General features: G+C 43.1%; 1 long non-coding RNA gene, 1 other non-coding gene and 1 pseudogene across 2 annotated transcripts; 2 read left to right on the top strand and 1 right to left on the bottom strand.

The window, feature by feature from the left end:
* Nucleotides 1-328: 328 nt before the first annotated feature.
* Nucleotides 329-7,953, top strand: LOC105474863 (uncharacterized). Its single transcript, XR_982984.2, has 4 exons — nucleotides 329-529; nucleotides 3,766-3,926; nucleotides 4,322-4,392; nucleotides 6,898-7,953. It is a non-coding gene; the product is annotated as an uncharacterized lncRNA (long non-coding RNA).
* A 9,430-nt stretch (nucleotides 7,954-17,383) lies between these two features.
* Nucleotides 17,384-24,505, bottom strand: part of LOC105475000 (zinc finger protein 777-like) — a 149,896-nt pseudogene continuing 142,774 nt past the window's right edge.
* On the top strand, nucleotides 21,493-21,564 carry TRNAC-GCA (transfer RNA cysteine (anticodon GCA)). Its single transcript has one exon. It is a non-coding gene; the product is annotated as a tRNA-Cys (tRNA).

The following is a 24,505-nucleotide window of genomic DNA, read 5'->3' as shown; positions in this document are numbered from 1 at the left end:
TCTGTAATCTCAACACATTGGGAGGCCAAGGCAGGTGGATTGCTTGAGGCCAGGAGTTGGAGATTACCCTGGCCAACATGACAAAACCTCGTCTCTACCAAAAATACCAAAAAAAAAAAAAAAAAAAAATTAGCTGGGCATGATAGCGTGTGCCTGTAGTCCCAGCTACTCAGGATGCTGAGGCAGGAGAATCACTTGAACTTGGGAGGGGAGATTGTATTAAGCCAAGATCACACCACTGCCCTCAAGCCTAGGTGAGAGAGTAAGACTTTCTGTCAAAAAAAAAAGGACTTTGTGTTTTTTTCTTCTTGGATCTTGTTTTTCTGGAAAGGTTTTCTTTTCTTCTTTATTTTTTCCTCAGTCGACTAAATTACTTTTCTCCATTTTGTCTTGTCACTCTTAATGCATGCATAAAAAGCCCTAGGACAATTTCTAATGGCCTGGGACTCCTTGGAAAAATAGAAGAGACACCACAGATTCCATTTTGGGGGAAATCTCTATTTTCCTCACGGAACACCAGGAATTGGAGGTAAATAGATCCCTCTCAAAATCTGTTTTTGTATACCAGGTATGCCTGTTTATTAGGCCCTAGAAACTGCATGCTTTCCTAGACCTGCTCTTCAAGGACTCCACCCTGAGGCTAGTAATCCAATATGGAGATTGATAAACAAACAAACAAAACCTTATAACTGCTGCATCTTCTGTCTGTCTGTGTAGTCATATGTATTATATGTGTAATGTTTATATTTAAAAAGCTCCAATCAATTGGCTTAAAAAATAAGCACTTAGATCAAATAATTTTTGAAGGAAAAATAAAAGCTATAATGTCTTTAGTTCATGTCACTTTAATCTTTAAGAAATAAGACCAGTCTTGGCCGGGCGCGGTGGCTCAAGCCTGTAATCCCAGCACTTTGGGTGGCCGAGGCGGGTGGATCACAAGGTCAGGAGATCAAGACCATCCTGGCTAACATGGTGAAACCCCGTCTCTACTAAAAATACAAAAAAAAACTAGCCGGGCGTGGTGGCGGGCGCCTGTAGTCCCAACCACTCGGAGGCTGAGGCAGGAGAATGGCGTGAACCTGGGAGGCGGAGCTTGCAGTGAGCCGAGATCGCGCCACTGCACTCCAGCCTGGGTAACACAGCGCGAGACTCCGTCTCAAAAAAAAAAAAAAAAAAAAAAAAAAAAAGAAATAAGACCAGTCTTAAAGATTATAGGTAATACAAATGTCTTCAGATGTAAATATGTGGTCTAAATTATGCAGATCAGATACTAGGTTTGCTAATTTTTTTTTTTTTTTTTTGAGATAGAGTCTCGCTTGTCGCCAAGGCTGGAGTGCAGTGGCGTGATCTTGGCTCACTACAAGCTCTGCCTCCCAGGTTCATGCCATTCTCCTGCCTCAGCCTCCTGAGTAGCTGGGACTACAGGTGCCCACCACCACACCTGCCTAATTTTTTGTATTTTTAGTAGAGACGGGTTTTCACCATGTTAGCTAGGATGGTCTCGATCTCCTGACCTCGTGATCTGCCTGCCTCGGCCTCCCAAAGTGCTGGGATTACAGGCATGAGCTACCATGCCCGGCCTAGGTTTGCTAAACATTTTAAGGTTGTAAACTGTTCCTTTGGTCTTTGCGAACCATTTGACTTGGCTGCTTCACAATTGATAAGCCCTGGGTACATATAGAATTTACCATGCCCTTAACCATGCTGGAAGGAGTCAGACTATATCTGTGCCTAGTTTATAATTAAAACAACTTACCAGGTTTTACATTAAAGTTAAAAATTGCTAAGAGTTACCACTATACCATGTAATTGAGACTACTGAAAATAGATTTACATGCAAGGTATATAAAAACAGTAAAATGTATTTTAGTAAAAGATTATAAGAAGACATGGAAATGTAAATTTCTGTCCAGGGTTAAAGGGTTGTTTTAGATTAGAGTCATCATGTTGACTAAAATAAATAGCTTATAGTGATCTGGAATTGTATTTTGTAATGTCAAGTGCTTTGAACCTCTAACATATTTAACTGGCTTCTCAAAATCAAACCTCAGTTTCAAGGTTGTCTTTTCTAACCCCTAGCTTTTGGATGCTACAGAGGGCCCCTAGAGCACCCAACAGGGAGGTAAACAGGATTATTTGACATGTTTGGTTAAGTGGAATTGTCTTTTTTTTTTTTTTTTTTTTTTTTGTTGAGACGGAGTCTCGCTCTGTCGCCCGGGCTGGAGTGCAGTGGCCGGATCTCAGCTCACTGCAAGCTCTGCCTCGCGGGTTTACGCCATTCTCCTGCCTCAGCCTCCCGTGTAGCTGGGACTACAGGCGCCCGCCACCTCGCCCGGCTAATTTTTTGTATTTTTAGTAGAGACGGGGTTTCACCGTGTTAGCCAGGATGGTCTCGATCTCCTGACCTCGTGATCCGCCCGTCTCGGCCTCCCAAAGTGCTAGGATTACAGGCTTGAGCCACCGCGCCCGGCCTTTTTTTTTTTTTTTTTTTTTTTTTTGAGACACAGTTTCACTCTTGTTGCCCAGGCTGGAGTGCAATGGCACGATCTTGGCTCACTGCAACCTCTGCCTCCCAGGTTCAAGTGATTCTCCTGCCTCAGCCTCCCGAGTAGCTGGAATTACAGGCATGCACCACCACTCCCAGCTAATTTTGTATTTTTAGTAGAGATGGGGTTTCTCCATGTTGGTCAAGTTGGTGTTGAACTCCTGACCTCAGGTGATCTGGCTGCCTCAACCTCCCAAAGTGCTGGGATTACAGGTGTGAGCCACCGTGTGCAGCCGGGATTGTCAAAATGATGTTTAGTATTCTTCAGGTTATATTTTAGTAAATAATGTCAATATATATTACGACATTATATGGGATTTTAAAAATTATAATGTCTGGGGCGGGCACAGTGGCTCATGCCTATAATCCCAGCACTTTGGGAGGCCACAGCGGGTGGATCACAAGGTCAGGAGATCAAGACCATGGTGAAACCCCATCTCTACTAAAAATACAAAAAATTAGCTGGGTGTGGTGGCAGGCACCTGTAGTCCCAGCTACTTGGGAGGCTGAGACAGGACAATGGCATGAACCCGGGAGGCAGAGCTTGCAGTGAGCCAAGATCGTGCCACTGCACTCCAGCCTGGGTGACAGAGCAAGACTCCATCTTAAAAAAAAAATTATAATGTCTGAATATATGCTACCAATTATAATTAAGGATTTTATGTTAAGATATTGAAAACCACAGAAATAACCAAATTTCTTTGTCAATCATGTTCTTAACTGTAAATAACCTGGACATTTCATCATTTCACAGACAATTATTGTCTTGTTTTGATCCTCTTCAAAAGATAGTATGATCAGCTATAGGACTTTGACAGGTGCTCTCAAATGCAAGTATCTGATAACTGTGGAGATTTTAACATTGGAATAAAGTAAACATGTGCAGGACTCATGATGAGCTGAAATGTTCATGAATATTAAGCAAAGCAAGAGTTAACAGAATGGACTGAACTAACAGAAAACTGAAGTAACCTTTTTAGCTTTTTTGCTTAAAATGTTACTGATCCTTGTTTTGTTTTTCAGTCAAGAAAACTTATCTTGAGCTATTTACAGCCTTTAATGATTCAGTAAGGTATATTCTTGTAAACAAAATTTGAAGCATGTTTGTTTATCTCTGCCTGGCATCTCCAGAATTTGGAAACTATTTGTGAATATTCCTAAATTATGGCAATATACTTATTCGCATCAATGCAATAAGAATCCATTTTCTTTTGCAACAGGACACAGCTGGAGATACTGGTCATTTTACCAAGGCTTTGACCAGAATGGTGTGCTTCCCTTTAAGGAATCAAACTTCACTTGCAGAGTCAATAAAAGCCCCTTGGAAAAACTAACCTCATACCTTGTCTACATAGTCCCAGTACAGGGTTCCTAACTTGTGGTGAGTAAAGAATGTCACTTTCTTAACAGACCAAGGAGCCCCATATTCTTGGGACCTCAAGAAGAGAGGAATTTACCCAACTCATAGATATTTAAGGGTACAAACCCATGGGTGGGCTCAGGTTTAAAAGGTCTCATCTTAGATTTTTTGTGGAGCAGAGTTCCATCAAGGCCAATTTAAAAGCATCTGTGAAGGATTGGTATCCTTGCTGCACTTTACACAAATAATCAGGCCAAGTATAAAACTAAAGTTTATTTTGCAAACAATTAAGTCTTATCATGATTTGTTTTAGAAAAAAAATGAGGCCTGAACAGAGAAAAATTATGTTTCAAGACATATACACTTGTCAATTTATTCTAATCTCAGTTGTTTTTAAGTTTTTGTCTACATTATAGATTCAGCTTGCTTATTCCTGTAAACCAACCAGTGATCTATGGCTGCAGCTCAGAAGAAACAAAAGGGATAGGTAATATAAATAATCTGGATCGATATTTTAATTCTGAGCAATTATCCTGCAAATCCTGCCGGGTGATGGGAATAGATAGGGTGCCCATAACTCAGAGGTTTGTTTGTTTGGGAGAATAAGACCAAGGAACCTAACCAAGTCAAGTCCCATGCACCCAATTCTTAACAGGCATAACTATAGCCGCCAGTTATTGGGGAGTGTTGACAGCCTTGGGATTTTTGAGCTGTCCTTACCCTGACCTTGTTTTGTTTTGATACATGTCCTCTAATAACCCAAACTGTTTCTTCTCACTTAGAGGCCATTGTACTTCAAATGGTAATGCAAATGGAACCACACATGGCCACACCATTCTTCTGGGGACCCTTAAATTAACCTCAGGAGGAGCCCTGACTGTTATAGTCCCCCACACGATGCCACTATTTAGCTGGAATTAGCTAGAAAAATCATCATCCAACCTCCCTAACAGCAGCTGGGGTCTCCAGTCCTGAGTAGGGAAATGAGAACAGAAAAAGGAAAAAAACTGTAAGCAGACAGTTAAGGCCAGTCCTCAGTATAATTCTTTTAAACAGAGAAACAGCCTGAAAAATCAAGCTGCAGCTGCACAGATAAGGGAGCAAGGCCCCACATAGAAACACCTTTGTTCTTTGTATAATTGGTGGGCTCCCAGGGAAAAGTTTCCTCCTCTTCTATGAGCATGCACACAGTGGGAGCCATGGAAACTTGCATGGAAAGGAGGCTTGCCTGAGAGGTGCCTGCAGCTGCACAGGTGAGGGCAGTTACACAGACAGCTACACAGATAGGCGAAGTTTTTTTTGTTTTTGTTTCTGTTTTTGTTTTTAATGAAAGCCCCTGTATTCAACTGAAGAAAAGGCAACCCTCTCAGGTCCCCCTTCTACTGCGAAGAGCTTTCCTATTTTGCTTATTAAACCTCTGCCCCAGCTTCACCCTTGGTGTCCATGGTCCTTAATTTTCTTGGTCATTAGACAAGAGCTCAGATAACAAGACTGCAACACCTCCATCCCATGTTTATATTTCCTATCTTCCACAAATGGAACACTAGCACCCCCAAATATCAACATGCACGTTTTGTAAGCTATACCAAATCAACTTACTAAGTAAAGTTCAATATCTATTTTTTTCAATATCTCACTTTTTTCCTTAGAATATACACCACTGAGAGTTTTTTTTTCTTTGTAGGCATGGTATCAATGTAATATATCATTAGATTTATTGGTTTTATTTATATTTATTTTTAGGTTTATCTCCTCATACTTGTTTTATTTTTTGGAAATGTAAAATATTAAAATGATTCAACAGTCGAGGCTATATAAAAATGTATACTTAGAGAAGAGTCATTCCCTATTACATTCCTTGCATTTCATTTGCATCTACCCATGAGTAATGTTCTATTTCTTGATCTGGATGTGAGATTACACAGGTATATTTATTTATTCTTCTTCTTAAAGCTGATCACTTATTTGTGCTTTTTTTGTATGTTTCACAGTGAAAAAGTTTAAAAATATCAATGAGATGTGTCAGTCAGTATTCAATTAGGGAAGCAGAATCACTTAAGTATTATTGAATGAGGAATTGTTATAGGACTAAGACCATGCACAATTATAGGATGAGTTAGGGAAAATGGAGGATCAAAGAGCAGTCACTATCCAACCTTCCTAAAGCATGGCAAGGTGGACAAGTTGAGATTGCAGGGGGTCCTGAGAATCCAAGCACATTCAGCTGCTAGAGTGGAGTTACAAAGTGTCTAGAGAAAAACTCCAAAGAAATTTAGCTACCACTTCTGTGGGTCCTCTGACAAGTATCTGGTGGTGGCATTGGGGCTACTGCTAATGGACATGGCTGGCCATTGGGAAGAGCTGAACACAGAGTAAGGGAGAGCAGGATGAGCCAGAATCCACTGGTATCTGTATGTCACGACAACTAGCAACAAGAGCAGTCAGAGAGTAATGGCTGTGGCTTCTCTTCTACCTCCCAAATATCACTCAAATTCTTTTGTCCAACTCTAACCTGAATTTCGACCAGGAAATAATTCTGGGAAAGTAGTTTTAGCTATACCAACTGGTACACGGTACAAACTGCCACCAGAGAGATGATAACAGTCTTAGGGCAGTGATTATTGACATGGAGAAAAGGAGAAAGATTAGGGAGATGTATATGAGTTAGAATTGATCAGATTAGTTAATAAACTAGATGTGAATAATGAGGGAAAGCGAAATCTAAATGACTCTCAGGCTTTAACTTAGACAGCTGTGTGGGTGATGGTGCCATTGACTGAGGCAAAGACTCCAGGTGGAGAAGGCGGAGATGATGGCTGCAGGGAGATAGGGCATTTAGTTTTGCCCATGTTGATTCTGAGAAGGTAGTGGGGCTTCCAAGTGAAGATATGCAATAGGACCCAAATATATTACTATATTTTTAAAATGGGCTTTTGCTTATTATGACAATTTATCCTTATTCTGACTGGATTTATCCTCCTATCTAAAATAGCCAAAAAACTGAAAAATATAGGAAACAACAGTTTCAAGACATTGGACATCAAGCAGCAAGGGACCATGATCCCTGAGCAATGGAAAATAAGTCCTATGAATGCTGCAATTGACTGACTTGGGAAAGCGTCTAGGATACGGCACAGAGAAGAGAAACCCAGGCCAAGCCCTATGGACTCCAAGAATTAAATAGATGGAGCTCTGAGCCTTGAGAGATAAAGGCAGTCAGAGTTTGCCAAAGAGAATACTGGAGAGGAGAGAGATGCCCAGAGATAGAGAACTCTGGAGCTCTGCAGAGGATCATGCTCAAATGCTCAGCTAGGCACCGATCAGCACATGCGCATGAGGAAACTCTCCAGGGCCAAGGAAAGAACCATCTGAAAGGATAAGTGGTAACAATGCATGGTGTTCACACTGAAAATAGTACCTATTTTCACCAGCCAGACTGGAAAACCTCATGATTCATGGGGCACTGGGTGGAGAATACAGAAGTGCCTTGCCCTATTTTCAAGCAGCTTGATTGAATTCCAGAAAGAAGCTCAAGAATATCTATGCAAGTATTAAAATATCCAGCTGCCAACAAGATAAAATTCACAATGTCTGCAGCCAAAAATTACTAGGTATGAAAGAAGCAGGAAAACACCACCTATAATTAGGAGAAAAGTCAACCAATAGAAACTGACCCAGAAGTGACACAGATGTTAGAATTAGAGAGAAGAACATTTAAAGTCATTATAAGTGCATTCTATCTGTTCAAAAACTTTAGTGGTATAGACTGAATATTTGTATCCCCCTCAAATTCATATGTTGAAATTTTAAACCCAAAGGTGATGGATGGTATTAGGAGGTGGGAATTTTGGGAGGTGATTGAACAGAATTTATGCCCTTATAGAAGAGGCCTGAGAGAGGACCATCGTGCCTTCTGTGATGTAAGGTTACAGCAAGAAGATGGCTGTCTGCGAACCAGGGAATGGGCCCTCACCAGACATGGAATCTGCTGGTGACTTGATCTTGAACTTCCCAGCCTCCAGAACTGTGAGAAATAAATTTCTTTATAAACGACTCTTTCTCTAGTAGTTTGTTGTAGAAACCAAGCAGTTTCATTGAAGCTTTTAAAAAAATAGTATATAACGGGGGAAAAACCAAACTATTTTCTTCCACTATACTCTCAACATTCCACATAAAACACTTCTGGTCACAAAAATGTGGGGCTGTTTTTCCCATAAAGTAATTTTCCAGTTTTCTACAAACACCAGCTAGGTGTTCTATAATTCAACTAATTCTGACTCTATCTAAATGGAGTTAGAATGAGATGCCACAGGTTAAGGGCTTAGTCACATATGTCTGACCTCACTTCAGTTGCCAGTTTTGAGTGCAAACTTCCAGTGCTTCTGATAGGCTGGCTATAAATTGGGAGTTCCTATGACCTCCTTCTCATATTTGGTCTTTTCCTAGAATGGCTCACAAAACTTAGGGAAGTACTTACTTAAACTTACCACTTTGTTTTAAGGGACATTACAAAGGATGTGGATAAACAGCCAGATGAAGAGGTACATGGAGCAAAGTACATGGGAATTGGCATGAGGTTTCTGTGCCCTCTCCAGGCATGCCACCTTTCCAGCACCTTCACATGTTCAGCAATCTGAAAATTCTTTGAAGGCCATCCTTTTGGGGTTTTATGCAGGTATATTTAAAGAGGCTTCATTGTGAAATCATTGATCAATAGTAAACTATTCACCTTTCAGTCCCTCTCCTCTCCCTGGAGGTAGAGGGAATGGGGCTAAAATTTCCAACGCTTTGATCACAGTTGATTCTCCTGGCAACTATCCCCCATCCTGAGGCTATCCAGGACCCTCTAGCCATCAGTCCTCTTACTACCATATTCATCAGACACTCATCACTTCAGAGATCCCAAGGATTTTAGGAGCTGTGTGCCAGGAAATGGAGGCAGAAACCAAATACGTATTTTTTTATTATGTCACAAAGACTAAAAGTGAATGAAAGAGATGAAAACTACAATGGTGAGTAAAAAAGACACTGCTTGATTAACAAAAGATTAGACATTGTAGAAGAATCATCAGCTTGAAACCATAGCAACAGAACTATTCAAAGTGAAATACCTAGAGAAAAGAGAATTTTAAAAGAAAGAAAAAATACAGCTAAGTGAGCAGAAAAGAATTTCTGAAAGTTGGAGTGTAGGGCAGAAAAATATCTGAAAAAATGCCCCCCAAATTCCAAATTTTAGACCAACTCTACACCCACATATTCGAGAAGCTTAATGAAACCTGGGCACAAGAGACGTGAAGAAAATAAAACCAAATTACATTATAGTCAAATTACTCAAAACTAGTAATAAAGCAAATCTTAAAAGCAGCCAGAGGGGGGAAAAATGCTATGTACAGAAGAATCAAAGTAATGACAAATATTTTATTGGAAACAATGCAAGCAAGAAAACAGTAGAGCAATATCTTCAAAATACTGAAAAAAAAAAAAGAACTCTCAACCTCATTCTATACTGAGTGGAAACACCTCTTCAAAACAAATGTGAAATAAAAGCATGTTAGACATAATAAAGTTGAAAGAATTCACCACCAGGAGACTCACAGTGAGGCAAACATTAAAGAAGTTCTTTAGGCAGAATAAAAATGATACCAGGCCGGGCATGGTGGCTCACGCCTGTAATCTCAGCATTTTGGGAGGCCGAGATGGGTAGATCACGAGGTCAGGAGATCAAGACCATCCTTGCCAACATGGTGAAACCCTGTCTCTACTAAAAATACAAAAATTAGCTGGGCATGGTGGTGTGTGCCTGTAGTCCCAGCTACTCGGGAGGCTGAGCCAGGAGAATCTCTTGAACCCGGGAGGTGGAGATTGCAGTGAGCTGAGATTGCGCCACTGCACTCTAGCCTGGGTGACAGAGCAAGACTCCATCTCAAAAAAAAAAAAAAAAAAAAAAAGATACTAGGTGAAAATATGAATCTATAAAAAGAAATAAAGAGCATCAGAAATGGTAACTATGTGGGTACATCTATGTACTTTTTCTTAAACTTTAGATCTGTTGAAAGATAACCAACTGTTTAAGCAAAAATAACAACAATGTACTGTGATATTTGTAGCACATATCAAAGTATAACACACAATAACAATAGCACAAAGTTTGGGAGGGGAGAAATTGAAGTAGAACATTGTGAAGTTCCCAAACATGCAATGGTATCGTATCACTGGAAGATAGTCTGAGATAACTTAAAGGTATATAGTATAGACCATAAAACAACACTAAAATAACACAACAAAAAGTTGTAGCTAATAAGATAACAAAGGGGGTAACATGAAATCATTTAAAAATAATAAATATAAAAGAAGGTAGAAATGAGGAAAAGGGGAATTTAAAAACACATGAAACATATAGAAAGTACAAAGATAATATATTTAAATTTAACCATGTCATAAATCTCATTAAATGTAAATGGTCTAAACACTCATATAAATGACAGAGATTGTCAGATTTGATTTTAAAAAATGAAACATCTACATGCTGCCCCAAAGAAATACACTTTTAATATAAAAACATAAACTAAAATATATAGTGTGTTAACAGTAATCAAAAGCTGGATTATCTATGATAGCATTACAAAAATTGGTTTTTAGATGAACAAATATTACCATAGATGAAGATAGTAATTCCATATTGATAAGGGGTCAATTGATCAAGAGAACATAACAATCCTAAAAGTTGATGCCCCTTATTAACAGAGATTCTAAATACATTCAGTCAAAAAGTTTCTGTATTAATTTGATTAGGATAATGGCCTCCAGCTGCATCCATGTTGCTGCAAAGGACTAGATTTTATTCTTTTTATGGCTGTGTAGTATTTCATGTTGTGTATGTACCACATTTCCTTCATCCAATCCACCATTAATGAGAACCTATGTTGATTCCATTTCTTTGTTAAATAGGCTACTTTCAAGAAAAGCATTTTATTTATTTGAGACAAGGTCTTGCTCTGTCACTCAGGCTGGAGTGCAGTGGCATGATCATAGCTCACCACATCCTCAACCTCCCAGGCTCAAGCAATCCTCCTGCATCAGCCTCCTGAGTAGCTGGGACTACAGGGGCATGCCACCACATCTGGCTAATTTTTTATTTTTATTTTTTTGAGACAGAGTCTCGCTCTGTCGCCCAGGCTGGAGTGCAGTGGCACGATCTCAGCTCACTGCAAGCTCTGCCTCCCAGGTTCACACCATTCTCCTGCTTCAGCCTCCTGAGTAGCTGGGACTACAGGCGCCCACCACCATGTCTGGCTAATTTTTTTGTATTTTTAGTAGAGACAGGGTTTCACTGTGTTAGCCAGGATGGTCTCAATCTTCTGACCTCGTGATCCGCCTGCCTCGGCTTCCCAAAGTGCTGGGATTACAGGCTTGAGCCACCGCGCCCTGCCTTCCCACATAATTTTTAACATTAGTGTGTCAATTACTATAAAAATCACTATTAGGATTTTGATTGCAATTGCATTAAATCTATAAATTTGGAGAGCAGTATCTTTACAAAATCGTTTTGTCCTATCCAAAACCAAAGCATACTTCTCTACTTATTTAAGTGCCTTTTAAATATCTTTCAATGAAGCTTTAAAATAGTCTAAACAGAGGTCTTGTACAACTTGTATTTATTCCTCGGGATCCTGTATTTTTGTTACTCTGTCAAGAAATTTCATTTCTAACTTTGTTACTGGTGTGTGGAAATATATTTGATTTAAAATAAGTTTATTGTATAACTTATTTGAATTTATTAAAATTAATAATTCAGATAATCTGTAGATTACTTCGTGTTTTCTATATAATCACAGTGTCACTGAAATAATGTATGTTTTGTTTCTTCTATTCCACTGGAAAAAACCCTACTTTTTTGGTCTTAAATGCACTACCTCTAGCTTTTGGTGGTTTTAAATAGAAACAAAGCTACCACGCATCTTTGTCGTTTCCAGTTTTTAAGAGAATGCTTCTAACGTTGCACCATTAAGTATGATGGTTGCTGGTTGTAGATTTTTGGACTTTTTAAAGAGTCTTATTGTTTAACAAGAAGAATTTTAACATGAGGATTTCTTTAATTCCTTCCTTGCCTTTTCCCTTTTCAGTAAGAGAGGACCATTGCTGGGGGAGCCAGAAGACCAATAAGAGAGAGTAGCCAGTGACAGAGCTCCACGTGGCTGTGAATTGGCTCATCTCCTCCAGCAAGAAACATGGAATCTGAGCTCAGAAGAATATGCATGCTCAGGTTTGGAGAACTGAACACCAAAATAGCAACAGAGTTCATTTGACTGGTGCTACCTCAAGTAATTTATATTAACTCTATTCTTAGTTATCCTTGCTGGTTTTGCTGTCTTTACTTCCCTCCAATAAATACTTATTGCATCCCAACTTTTATGCTTAATGTTGTTTGGCACTGTAGAAAGACACAAAGAGACTGCATTTTCCTTTGTGAGCCTCTGTGGATTCTGAGCTTTGGTCTCCGTGACACAGTTATCACAGGCACTGCCATCATCTCATCTGACCCTTTGGGTGGGTGTCCTTTCTCCACATTTTTGAGATCTGTGTGGCCTTTTAATGTCAGAAGTGGCCTTAATGTAGGATGTTGGCCAAGGGCCAGGTTCACTTTGCGGGACCTGTGGTGCTGTGCCTCCGGGCAGGGTTTTGCCCAGCAGAGGAGACATTTTGGTCCTTGCTGCTTCAGTTGTGCTTCTGGCCTGAGGCCCTTAGGGACAGCTGGGGAAGCTTCCTGAGCTCCATCATGGGATTCAAATAATTCAAATTATTGGTATGGGCTTTCCTGGGTTCAGTCAAGACCCTGCAGAAAACCAAGAACAGCTGAGATGAGAATAAAAAGAGAGGAGATGGGCAGAAGAGCCCCCAGATCCATCCACTGGGGTAGGGGTGAAATTGAAAAGAAAGGATGTGGGGACACATTCAAGTTAGTGGACTTTAAGGAGGAGATGAAGGAAGAAAGGAGTGGCCCTGCTCTTGGCAATGATTCTTCAAGCAGGTGTCTTCAAAGTGGTCCTAAGACAAGATGGAAGTGAGCCAAGGAGGCTTCTAGGGGCCCAAGTAGGGAGGGATTAATAAGAAAGAAGAAGGCCAAAAGGTCTAATTTTCTGTGAGGCAAAATGTCCATATCTCTAAAACTTTCTAAGAGTCCATGTAAATTTCAGTGCATAGATGTGTGTTGCAACACACATGAAAAGGTATTTAGTAGAGATTCCTAGAAGCTGAGGGGGTATAGCTCAGGGGTAGAGCATTTGACTGCAGATCAAGAGGTCCCTGATTCAAATCCAGGTGCCCCCTGGAAAGAGTCTCCTTTTAGTACCTGCGTCTCTTTTCAGTCTCTTTTTAGTACCTGCGTCTCTTTTCAGTCTCTTTTTAGTACCTGCGTCTCTTTTCAGTACCACATACCAATTGGTACCTTCAGGTTGCCTCAGGTCCTATGGCAGGTTGAGGGGAGGTTCCTGGGAAGGAAGTAGAGGGAAAAGAGATGGAAAGGAATCTAGTCATCTTTTGGGCTGGGGCAATGGAAAGTCCCAAAACCAGGAATGTGGTTCTAGCTATGATCCTGTTATTAAGGGATGTGTGAACTCAGGCAGGCCTTTAATTAGTCTTTGTTTTTTCTTTCAGGCATGTAACATGCAAGTATAGACTAAATTCAAAGTTGCCAAACATGTCTGAGCACCAGAATGACCTGGGCGTGTGGTCAAGTATACAGATTCTGATTTGTTAGGTGTGAGAAGTTTCATTTTTCTTTCATTTCATCCTCCCACATCACAGAAACACCAGATGATCTCCTGGGCCGCAAAATTCAGCAACCACTTATGAAGCAGATTCGCCACATACCAGTTATTAATCTGCAGTTTGTACCACTTGCTCGAGTCCAGTGACACAGAACACTTATATAGCAAGTTAAGCAAAGCAACTTTATTCCTTACAGGCAGGCAAGGGACAACAGAAGCCTGGGATTTAGGGTGAGCTGGTTCCCCAAGGCTCAGGAAGCTGCCCAGGGCAGATGGAGTCCACCTGTGTGTCCCACTTCACACTGCAGCTGAGGGACCCTGAACACCCTCTGCTCTCAGTTTTATACCCCAAGGGCAATTTGGATCATTGGGCTAAAGCATAGCAGGACATCCTGTCCTAGGTGTGATGGGAACAGAGTCCAGGTTTAGGACAGTCCCTCCTCATCTCAGGACAACACACCCAGCACATTCTCTAGTTATGCTGAGAACTACAACCAAGAAAAGAGGGAAGCACTGGGTTGGTCAAGGCCATCCGGGGACTTGTCCTGCTGGGTCATTTAAAAAGCTTTTCTAGGATAATGTTGGCTTTCCAAGTGGTTTTCCAAGCTGATGTCTTTCCCATTGAGAGAAGAAGCTGTAGGCCTGTGGACCGCCAGGTGGGAGGAGGTTGGGGTTTAGAGGAAAGAGGAGAGCAGGAATGGGTTGTTTGCAGTGGGGCTGTTCCCATGGACTAACCAAGAAGAAATCAGGGTGCTGATGGGGCCACACAGGTGCTTATCAGAAACAGTTATAACAAGTGAGGGGTGTAACTGAAGGTAGTGCCTTGCACTGCAGGCCAAGCGGTCTCTGGTTCAAATCCATGTGGCTCCCACCCCCCTTCAGTTTTCTACTTACTGAACAAAAGCCTTTTCACCTCTGGGGTCTATTATACTGGAATCTTCCTGCAAGGAGAGAAGAGAGAATAGACGGCATAGAGCTTTGCCAGGAAGCCTCTCCAGTTTCTTGTAGGTCCCAGTGAACTTCTCCAGGTGACTCTGTCCCCTCATTAACCCTCATCCTCAGAGCCTTGAAATGGGCCCAATTGTCCCACAGAACTGATGTTTATGGTTTCTCTTGAATAAACCTAGAAATTGACCCTCTCAGTCTTGAAACCCAAGGAGAAATTTACATTTGTGTTATCTGAATTCCTTTCTGAGGAAACCAACCAGCAATCCTCCCAGAGAGTATCAAGAAACTGAAATTTACCAGATCCCCACATGTGGAAAGTGAGAGGCCAGACCCCTCACCCATCATGATTGCCTAGGTGACCACCTACTGCCTGTTGGCCAACTCCTCTTCCTTGCCCCTCCCTAATCCGTTTTCCCACATGTAGTTACATTTCTTCCCTGCTATGTAAACCCCTCATTTTAGTCAGTCAATGACGATGGATTTGAGACTGATCTCCTGTTCACCCTGTCTGTAGCACCTGGATAAAGCCTTATTCCCTGGCAATACTCATCTCAGTGACTGGCTTTTTGTGAGATGGGCAGCAAGACCTAGATGGAACCCCTGGTGTTTCCGTAACAGCCTTGCAACTTGCACTTTCCCTGTGGGAATGCTCATCTCCACCACACAGGGCCATCCCCTGGAGGCGCAGGTAGTGATTTGACTCCTCTGGAATCCTCACCCCCAGGGACTGCATAGCATAGGGCCTTGCCTGGAGCAGATCCCATGGTTGCAGCTGCTCCCCGCTGAGCTGCTCTGGTAGGGTCTGTACAGACTGAAGGAACTAAAGGAAGAGTGGTGAGGTGGGCTCCTAAGTGGCAAAATGACTGCCAGGGAAGTGGCTGTTACAGGCAGGGGTTTGTAAGCTACTTTCAGTCAGGAGGCCCCACATTATGCCCTGGGGCTACTTCCCTGCCCCTTGTGTTTATGAAGCCCCAGTATCTGCTTCATAAACACCAGATGTGCATGTAGGGGGCATCTGTTTCCCACCTGAGCAGAGGCTCCCAGTGCCCACTGGGGTGAGTGAGCTGCAGCGTCTTCTCAGGGAGGTGAACAAGGTGAACCGCTTTAACACTGACCGTTGGAATCTGGGAGAAAGACTGAAAGAAGCAGTGGTTTCCCGTGTCTGAGTGAGTGCTCAATTATTCCTTGTGGCAGTATCCTGCGGATGACTGGTTGTTGCTTGCGGGCTTTCTTATTTCAAGTCAATAAAACCACATCCTTACCAACAGGGAGACATCTATTCAATTCGCTTCTGCCAGCGGTATCAGACTTCCACATGTGGGTTTGCTGCCTCGTTTTGTATTACTTGAAATTCTTATTTGGGACTCGGGAGACCTCTCTTGCCCAGCATGCCCTGCTGGGCTGACTCCATTCGGTCTCTCCATAGAGTTAAAAGCAACAACAGCTAAAAGCAAAGATCTGAAACAAACAAAAAATAACTAATTTTTAAACAAAGAAAAAAAAGCAAAGATCTGAACCCAATTCTGCTTAATCCCTAGCAGATTTTTTCTCCCTAAACAAGAGTATAATAGTCCATAATAATTGTAGCTGCAATCTGCTTACTCCCATAAAACATTAGCCTAAGAGACAAACACTGCCGCTTTCTAAGGTGCAAGTCAATTTCTTTTCAAGTTTTGAAGAGCGCGGAAGTTGGAGCCTCATGTAGGAAGCCTGACCTTGCTCTTGCAGAGCTACAGGCAGGAGCCGTGCAGGCAGAAGGAGCCTCAGCAGAGGCCAGCATCAAGTGCATGCCCTGGAGTGCCTGGGGACGGGGAGCCTGGGGCGTGGAGCAGGGAAGGTGGGGCAGAGAGTAGCAGGGGAACAGGATGCTAAAGATGGAAGGGCTTTATAGTCACCACACAGAATTTGGTTCCATGCAATGCAGCTCAGAGCTACCCTCCGTCCTTTTTCAGCTCTCCAGACTTCTTTTTCCCCTATGCCCTCTGCATCCAGGTCTCTCATTGGGCTCCACAACAGCACTCTGGCTGTGTACCCTTCCCTCCTCCCCACTTCACCTCCAGGCCACCTACCCTCTAGGTCCCCTCCAGGAATGGGAGCCCCATTAGACTGACACCTCCAGCCCCCTTAAGCAGCTCAGGAGAGGGATGGGCCTGCGGAGCTGGACAGCCCTGAGACCGCGGGCCAGGCAGAGGCCATGTCTGCTCTATGCCAGGATCTCTGATTTGGGCTGGCGGGAAAACAGTGCATAGCCCCCAGGATGACTGCCCTTCTCCTTTGGAGGAGCACTGGGCAATTTAATTAACTCTTATTTTTTTGAGGGCCCAAGACATAAAAGCTTCTTTTTGGGGTAACCCATGAATCTCTGGGAAGCTGCATTCATCTGGACTTTCCATTGAGACATGAGATTTGAACGATGGTGTGGGACGAGGGCCCATGTGGGGAGGAGGAAGAAGTGGGAGCTTGGGATGAGGCACGCATCCAGGCTGAAGTAGGCTTCATTAAGGTTCCACACTGCACACAGGTGACCCTTGAGCAATGAGGGAGTTAGGGGTGTTGACACCACACCCCGCGCCCCACCAACTTGCAGTCAGAAATGCGGATATAACTTTTGACTCCCCTGAAACGTAACTACTAATAGGCTACGTTGACTGGAAGCCTTTCTGATAACAAACAGTCAATGCACACATTTTGTATGTTCGATGTGTTGTATACTGTATTCTTACAATAAAGAAAGCTAGAGAAAAGAAAATATTAAGAAAATCATAAGGAAGGGAAAATTTATTTCCTATAGAACAAGTGGAAGTGAAGTGGATCATCATAGAGGTCCTAATCTTTGTCATCTTCACAGAGCAGGCTGAAGAGGAGGAGGAAGAGGAGGGGTTGGACTTGCTGTCTCGGGGGCAGCAAAGACAGAAGACAATCTGTCTGTTAAGTGGACCCACAGTTCAAGCCTGTGTTGTTCAAAGTCAACTGTAGTTTTACTTACAGACTTTACAGATTCAGGACCAGGCTTCCTGGGTCAAAGTAATGAGAAGTGCAGAACCATCTTTGCTGACTAAACCCAAGCCCAGCTGAGGGGCGCTTGGACTGGAAGCAAGGCCTCTTGGTCTGCACTCAGCTACTGCGCTCTGGCACTGGCACCTGGGCTGGCTGAGCAGTATCTCTGACTCTGGGAGCTGAGTCCCATCCTCTTGTTGCCTGCAGCTCTTTCTTCACACCCAGAGTGGCTTTGGTTTACTAACGGGTCTGCTTCCCTGCTAAGAGGACACCTTGCTTCCCTTTCAGTCAACTCTTCCGGCCGTTTCGGCCAGCCCTCCTCAGCCTGAAGTCTTCAGCTCCTTGGAGGGCAGGTGGATAGAGAAGCTAGAACCACTTTCTCAGATCTCACTTGGGCTCTTCTGGTACCTGGGGAGCTACTGTAATTTGAAAATCAGCTCACCCTCTGGGCGTGTCTCTCTGCAGAAGGTGCATGCTCTAAGAGGCGGTTTGTGCATGTGTTGCTGAAGGGGACTTAGGAAGTGCTTACCTTTATTCGAGATGATGGGGAATCTTTCAGAACAGATATGACCACTGGGAACAGTGACCTACTAAGCTGATGGTTATGGAAAGCTGGGGTTGCCTAGAAACATATATAAAAGGGAAAGGTACTGTGACTTGGTGTTTGTTCCTCCCAGCAGGACCTGAATAATCCCTGGAGAGGGGTCTCTGCTGTTGGGCAGGCAGAGGCCAGGACGCTCTGGCCCAGTGCAGCAAACTCTCCACCCTAACATTAGCCTTGCTGCAGACCCCCCTGCCTGTTCTGATGTGGGAAGGGGTCCTGATTACTGAGTGTGAATAGTCCTCTAACTGGGAAGATCTAGAGTTGTGAAATAATGTTCATTTTTTGAAACTGTGGCTTTGGGTGAAATTCAAACATTGCAGAAAGGTGAGACCTAAACATGGTGCTTACGCTGAGACTCTGCTTGGGGGGCCCACCTGAGCAGCCAGCCAGCCCCCACCCTGATGATATTGCCACTGGGTTACAAGGCATGGAGTGTCTCACGCTCATCACAGGTAGGGGTGTGCAGTGAGAATAAAACAGGAGTCATGGGCTTTTCATGGAGATCCAGAAATAATCAGACAGCTGAGGCCTTTGAAGCCTCAAAAGGACTGTGACTTTTGACATCACCAACAAAGCTTTAGGACTCAGGCCTAGGTCACCCCTTCTTTACCAGAGTTCATTGATAGCCAACCTGATCAATGGCTGTTCTTCTATAAACACCTGTACCATATTACTCGTAGTTTCCGATCACTAATCACTCAACATACTCATATCTTTTATGGCCATTCTTTGCGGGTCTTTTCATCTTCCCCCTCTGCTGTCAGCTCCTCTTCTCTTTCTTGGCATCTGTTATGTTAACCATCTTGAAAAGAGAGAATCTGATTGGTCATTATCCCTGTGTGGGCAGAACTGCAGGTCACTGGTTCACTTGTATATTAGCTGGGAAGAGAGGAAAACATCAAAGAAACTAATTAATACTCTGAGAAAAATATGAAAAAATATTTCATCTGTTAAACAAGGCACATAAAAGGGTCAATTATAGAACAGATAACTTAGAAATTAAGAAAAAAGGATAGAAGATATAAAAATTAAATAGAAAATTTGAAAAATAAAGCTGAGGCAGTTTCCCAGAAAGTAAAATAAAACAAAAAGACAAAGGAAAAGATAGTAAGAGAGATAAAAATAAGAAAGTTAGAGGTTAAAACCAAGATGTATAAAAACCAACTAAATAGGCTTGGCGCAGTGGCTCACACCTATAATCCCAGCACTTTGGGAGACCCAGGTAGGAGGATCACTTGAGGCCAAGAGTTGAAGACCAGCCTGGACAACATGGTGAGATCCCTGTTTCTACCAAAAAAAAAAAAAAAAAAAATCAGCTGGTCACCGTAGGGTGTGTCAGTAAGCCTAGCCATTCAGGAGGCTAAGGTGGGAGGATCACTTGAGGTCAGGGGTTTAAGGTTATGGTGAGCAAGACACTGTCTCAAAACAAAAAAAACTAATAAAAGTCCCAGAAAGAGAACATGATGGAAAGGACATTATACAAGAACATTACTCATAATGAAAGGACTTGGCTATGCATTAGAAAAGATTCTCCAAATGCCCAACAAAATGAATAAAAAAAATCTTCATCAAGTATATCATAGTGTGATTACAGAATACCAGGACAAAAGGGAAGATCTTCAAAACTTAAAGAGTAAAAGAAACAGGTGATACACAAAAGATAGAGGATCACAATGGCACTTGACTTTTCTATAGCAATACTAGACACTAGAAGACAACAGAAACAATCCTTCACAATATGCAGGATTATAAGTTGAACCTAGAAATCTGTGTCTGTCCAGACTGCTAATCAAGTGTGTAGGTGGAATTATGGACATTTTGAGGCATGCAAGGTCTTAAAAAATTCACCTCTACTCACCATTCCCAGAAAACAACTGCAGGACATCCTCTGCCAAAATGAGGAAGTAAATTAAGAAACATTCAAGATGTGGCAATCCAGGAAAAAGGGACTTGCACACAGGAGACAGAGATGGAAAGAATGTCCTGGTAAGGGTGGAGGAAGTCCCAGGGCATGGGCTGAGCAGCAGACTTTCCAGGGCAACCAGCACAAACAGAGCAGGAAGCCGGAGAGCTACTGGAAAACAAGAAGTGAAAATGTTAATTATCTAACAGCTTTTACAATGTGGTAAATTGATTTGACAGGCATTTCATGGAGCAATGAAAGGCTGTGGAAAATCGTAGATATTCCAAGAAAACCAAGCGGTTGAAAATGTGAGACTATCAGTAACTTGAGGGAAAAAAAAGTTCCATCAGAACTCTTAGTTCAGCTTAGGATTATGTACATTGGCCATAAACACTATTAACTAATCATAATAATTAAAACATGGAAGATAAAATTGAATAGAAAGTAAATATACAGCATTTTATCTAAGAAGTTGATATATGGTAGGTATACTGGAAAACAGAAAAGAAGGGACATGAGTGATAATCCTCACCTACAAAAATAAGTCAGCTAATGATGTCTAAATTTGATTAGACACACCATGCTATGACATACTTATATTACTTAAAATTATAGAGGCAAATAGACTAGAAGAAACAGTCAGAAGGGTGGAGAGTGGCTGCCTCTGGGTGGCAAGAGGAAAATAAAAAGGACTGAGGTTTCTTTTACTATAAGCTTTAAAAGCAATATTTGACTCTCAAAAATAGTTGCACAAGATACTTAGATAAAAACAAAAGTATATGTAAGGTTTAAAATAGCCTTGCACTGGGAATGGGGGTGTAGTTCAGTGTAGAGTTTTCCACACTAGCAGCGGAGATTTCTGGCCAAAACCTGGAGGAGCTGTGTGGTCCTCATGCTATGTTGTCTCCATGATGCTTCCCAGGACTGCTCTCTGATCCATGTCAGGGCCTGGGAACTTCCCCAACTTCGCCAACTGTTTCATGAACTGGATTTAATGCAAAGATCCCAGACTGAGAGATATCTTTATATGTCAGTATTGCATGTGTCTCAATTTGTGTCTCCAAACTGCTATTTTGTACACAAGAAGAAATCAGACATGTAGACCTAAAGGCTGTTCCAGCAGTAAACGGGCACACTCCTCCCAGCTGCTCCCGTCACCACAGACTGAGGGAAAGCGGGGAGATGTGCAGGTATGTGAGCAGGGGCTAGGGTTTGGGAATTGGGGATGGACTTTTCTGGGGTGAGTTTGTGGTAAAATCCGTTGCTGGTCTTACTCTCTAAAAGCAAGCGGGAACTTTCAATGTGCTGTAGGACTGCTGGGTGTGATTACCAACATGAAAGGTGCTTATTAGACACTCATGACAAGTAGGGGGTATAGCTCAGGGGTAGAGCATTTGACTGCAGATCAAGAGGTCCCCAGTTCAAATCTGGGTGCCCCCTACTGCACTTTTTCTATTCATACAAGCTGTTATGCTCTTCACAGAAGCTGTTGGTCATATTCCAGTTTCTTTTCATCCATTCCACCTATGATTTTCCCTGGAACTGGAAGCTACACCTCAGGCCTACCCAACTGCACCCCGGCTGGATAACTTCTCATCTCTTCCAGCACCAGTTCCATGGGTATCCCTCATATTCTTGGTATCCAGCTCCCTGCTCCCCCTATACATGTAATTTCTCCAGCTATCATGCAGAATGCTTCTGGGTTTTTCCAGGGCAGACCAGAGAGTAGCACTACAGCAGGTTTCCCAGAAACAGACAGGGCATGGTATCCCAAGTTATCACCCTCCTGGCTCCTTCCCACAGCAGCAGTTTGTGCAATGGAGTGGTGGCCAGACCTGGGGAGACACATCACAGCACGCAGCATTCCCATGTAGGGCAGATATTTCCCCCTGGAGAATTGGTTTCTCCCACGCCAGAGCTCACTCACACCCTTGCTTCAACCTTGTAGGCCAAAAGCCTGGCTCAGCTACTCTAACAAGGGAGATAGAGGTTCTGCAGTGCTGCCCCTGCAGACCCAACTCCTGTAGCTCTGCGGCTGCAGTTGTATTTCAGCCCACTCTGTGACTGTGGCCCAAGGCTTGGAGGTAGGGGATTAGACTCAAGAGTCTGTTCGTATGAGATGATTTGGAATTCCAACTTTGTTCTGTGGGCCACAGGGAGTCCTGTGTGCTGCAATGAAGAACCAGGTCAAGTCCTTTGTCTAAGAAGGTCATTTAGGAGACATTATAGATACTGGTTTGGAGTTTGCCGAAAGACAAGGACAGGAACTGGTGTTATTTTTTGAACACCTACTATGCCCTACTATGTGCTAATATCATGCTAGGCAGTTTATCATCAGTTACCATATTTGTCCACTCTGTCTTCACTGCAGGAAAAAGGAATTCAGGCTGGGAGGTCAGATCAGAATCTGTGGACTGTTTTGGAGACCAGTGGCCAGCTCTTGGGTTAACTCCAAAAAACAATGGGAAATGACTGGGGGTTCTGCAGGCAGCTTCCATCCTTTTCTCCTGTTCATGGCTCCACCCAGGGACAGGCCTGGTGAGCTGCAGAGCTGAGGGAAGGTGTCTAGCTGTGAATCACATCTGGCAGCTTCTAGAAAGTCCTGGAGGGAAGCCATGATTTAATTTTACAAAGCTGAGTGCTCCCACACTGATGAAAGGTATGAACTAGGTAACCTCAGTGTGCCATGGGGGTATAGCTCAGGGCTAGAGCTTTTTGACTGTAGAGCAAGAGGTCCCTGGTTCAAATCCAGGTTCTCACTTCTGTTAAGTTTAATTTTGGTAGAGAACTTTATCCACATACATCTTAGATTGGCATGAGCCACACTGATGTTCCTTCTATCTGTATGGGGTTTGCCTCCTTAATCCATTATAATCATCCAGATCCCCTGAAGGCTGCCTCATCTTGCAATTCCCCACCTCATTAGTACAGTGCACTCAAAGCAGGTCTCAGGAATTGCTCAGTAGATAGCCCTTCCGACCTCCCTAGCCACTCCCTCCATGCTCCTCCCCTCCAGCCTCTCTCTCCATCTTCCATCCCATACTCCCGGTCAAGGAGAAATGGTGCTTGTTTTGGTCCAGAGCCAGCCACAGAGTGCAGAGCTGCATTTCTGAATTCTTAGAATTGGCAGGCTAAGGTTTGAGGGGTAGGGACTTCAGTCTCATGAGGCTGTGCTAACAAGGACAAGTACAACTTGGAGGGGAATGCTAGAGGAGGCTGAGGCTGTCAGGAGAGTCACAGTTGAGTCACAGTCATTTACTCACTAAATGTCACCTATTGAAGAGGCGCCAAGCAGTTTGCCCCGCTCCGGAATTACGAAGATCACATGTTCCTTGCATACATCTGGCAGCAGTGGGAAGACCTCAGAAGTTCCTGTGGGATGTCTGATTTCTATTGCAAGAGGCAGGCCCTCCTGGACACTCGCTGGGGCGTGTGAGTTGAGTGACACTTCACATAAGTTACTCAACCTCTGCTGGGCCTCAGTTTCTGCATCTGTCAAATGGAAGATAATAATCCTACCACCTCATAGGTTTCCTTGGTGAGGGTTTAAAGCACATAGAACAATGCCTGGCTGTGTCTCGTGGCTCATGCCTGTAATCCCAGCACTTTGGGAGGCCGAGGCAGGCGGATCACCTGAGGCCAGGAGTTTGAGACCAGCCTGGCCAACATGGCGTAACCCCGTCTCTAATAAAAATACAAAAATTAGCCAGGCATGGAGGCAGGTGCCTGTAATAACAGCTACTCAGGAGGCTGAGGCACGAGAATCACTCAAACCCAGGAGGTGGAGGTTGCAGTGAGCCAAGACTGTGCCACAGACTTCCAGTCTGGGTGACAGAGGGAGACTCTGTCTCAAAAACAAAACAAACAAACAAACAAACACCACCACCAAAGAAACAGTCAGGAGTCGGCATGGAGATCTGAAACAGACAGATTTTTTAGTCTGCAGTCTAATGCACTAGATCCAAGCCGTTATTTGACATGTCACCCAACAGGTGAATGACTGTATTTTTCTGACTAGTCCCCTCCCTCCCTTCTCCTCCTCTCCATTTTCTTCCCTTTCCCTTTTCCTTACCTCTCCTTTTCTTCTTTCAAGCTGTCTCACTCAGCTCAGGTCCAGCTCAGACTGAAGTACAGTGCCATGATCATAGCTCACTGCAGCCTCCAACTCCTGGGCTCCAGCAATCCTCCCATGTCAGCCTCCTGAATAGCTAGGACTACAGGCATGAGCAACCATGCCCGGCAAATTGTTTTTAATTTTTAATTTTTTATAGAGAAAGAGGTCTCGCTCTGTCACCCATACTAGAGTGCAGTGGTACAGGTCATGGCTTACTGTACCCTCAAACTTTTGGGCTCAAGCAATCTGCCTGCCTCAATCTCCCCA

The sequence above is a fragment of the Macaca nemestrina genome, chromosome 4, assembly GCF_043159975.1.
Source record: "Macaca nemestrina isolate mMacNem1 chromosome 4, mMacNem.hap1, whole genome shotgun sequence".
Lineage (NCBI taxonomy): Eukaryota > Metazoa > Chordata > Mammalia > Primates > Cercopithecidae > Macaca > Macaca nemestrina.
The sequence above is the reverse complement of the archived record's forward strand: the minus strand, read 5'-3'. Positions and strand labels throughout refer to the sequence as shown.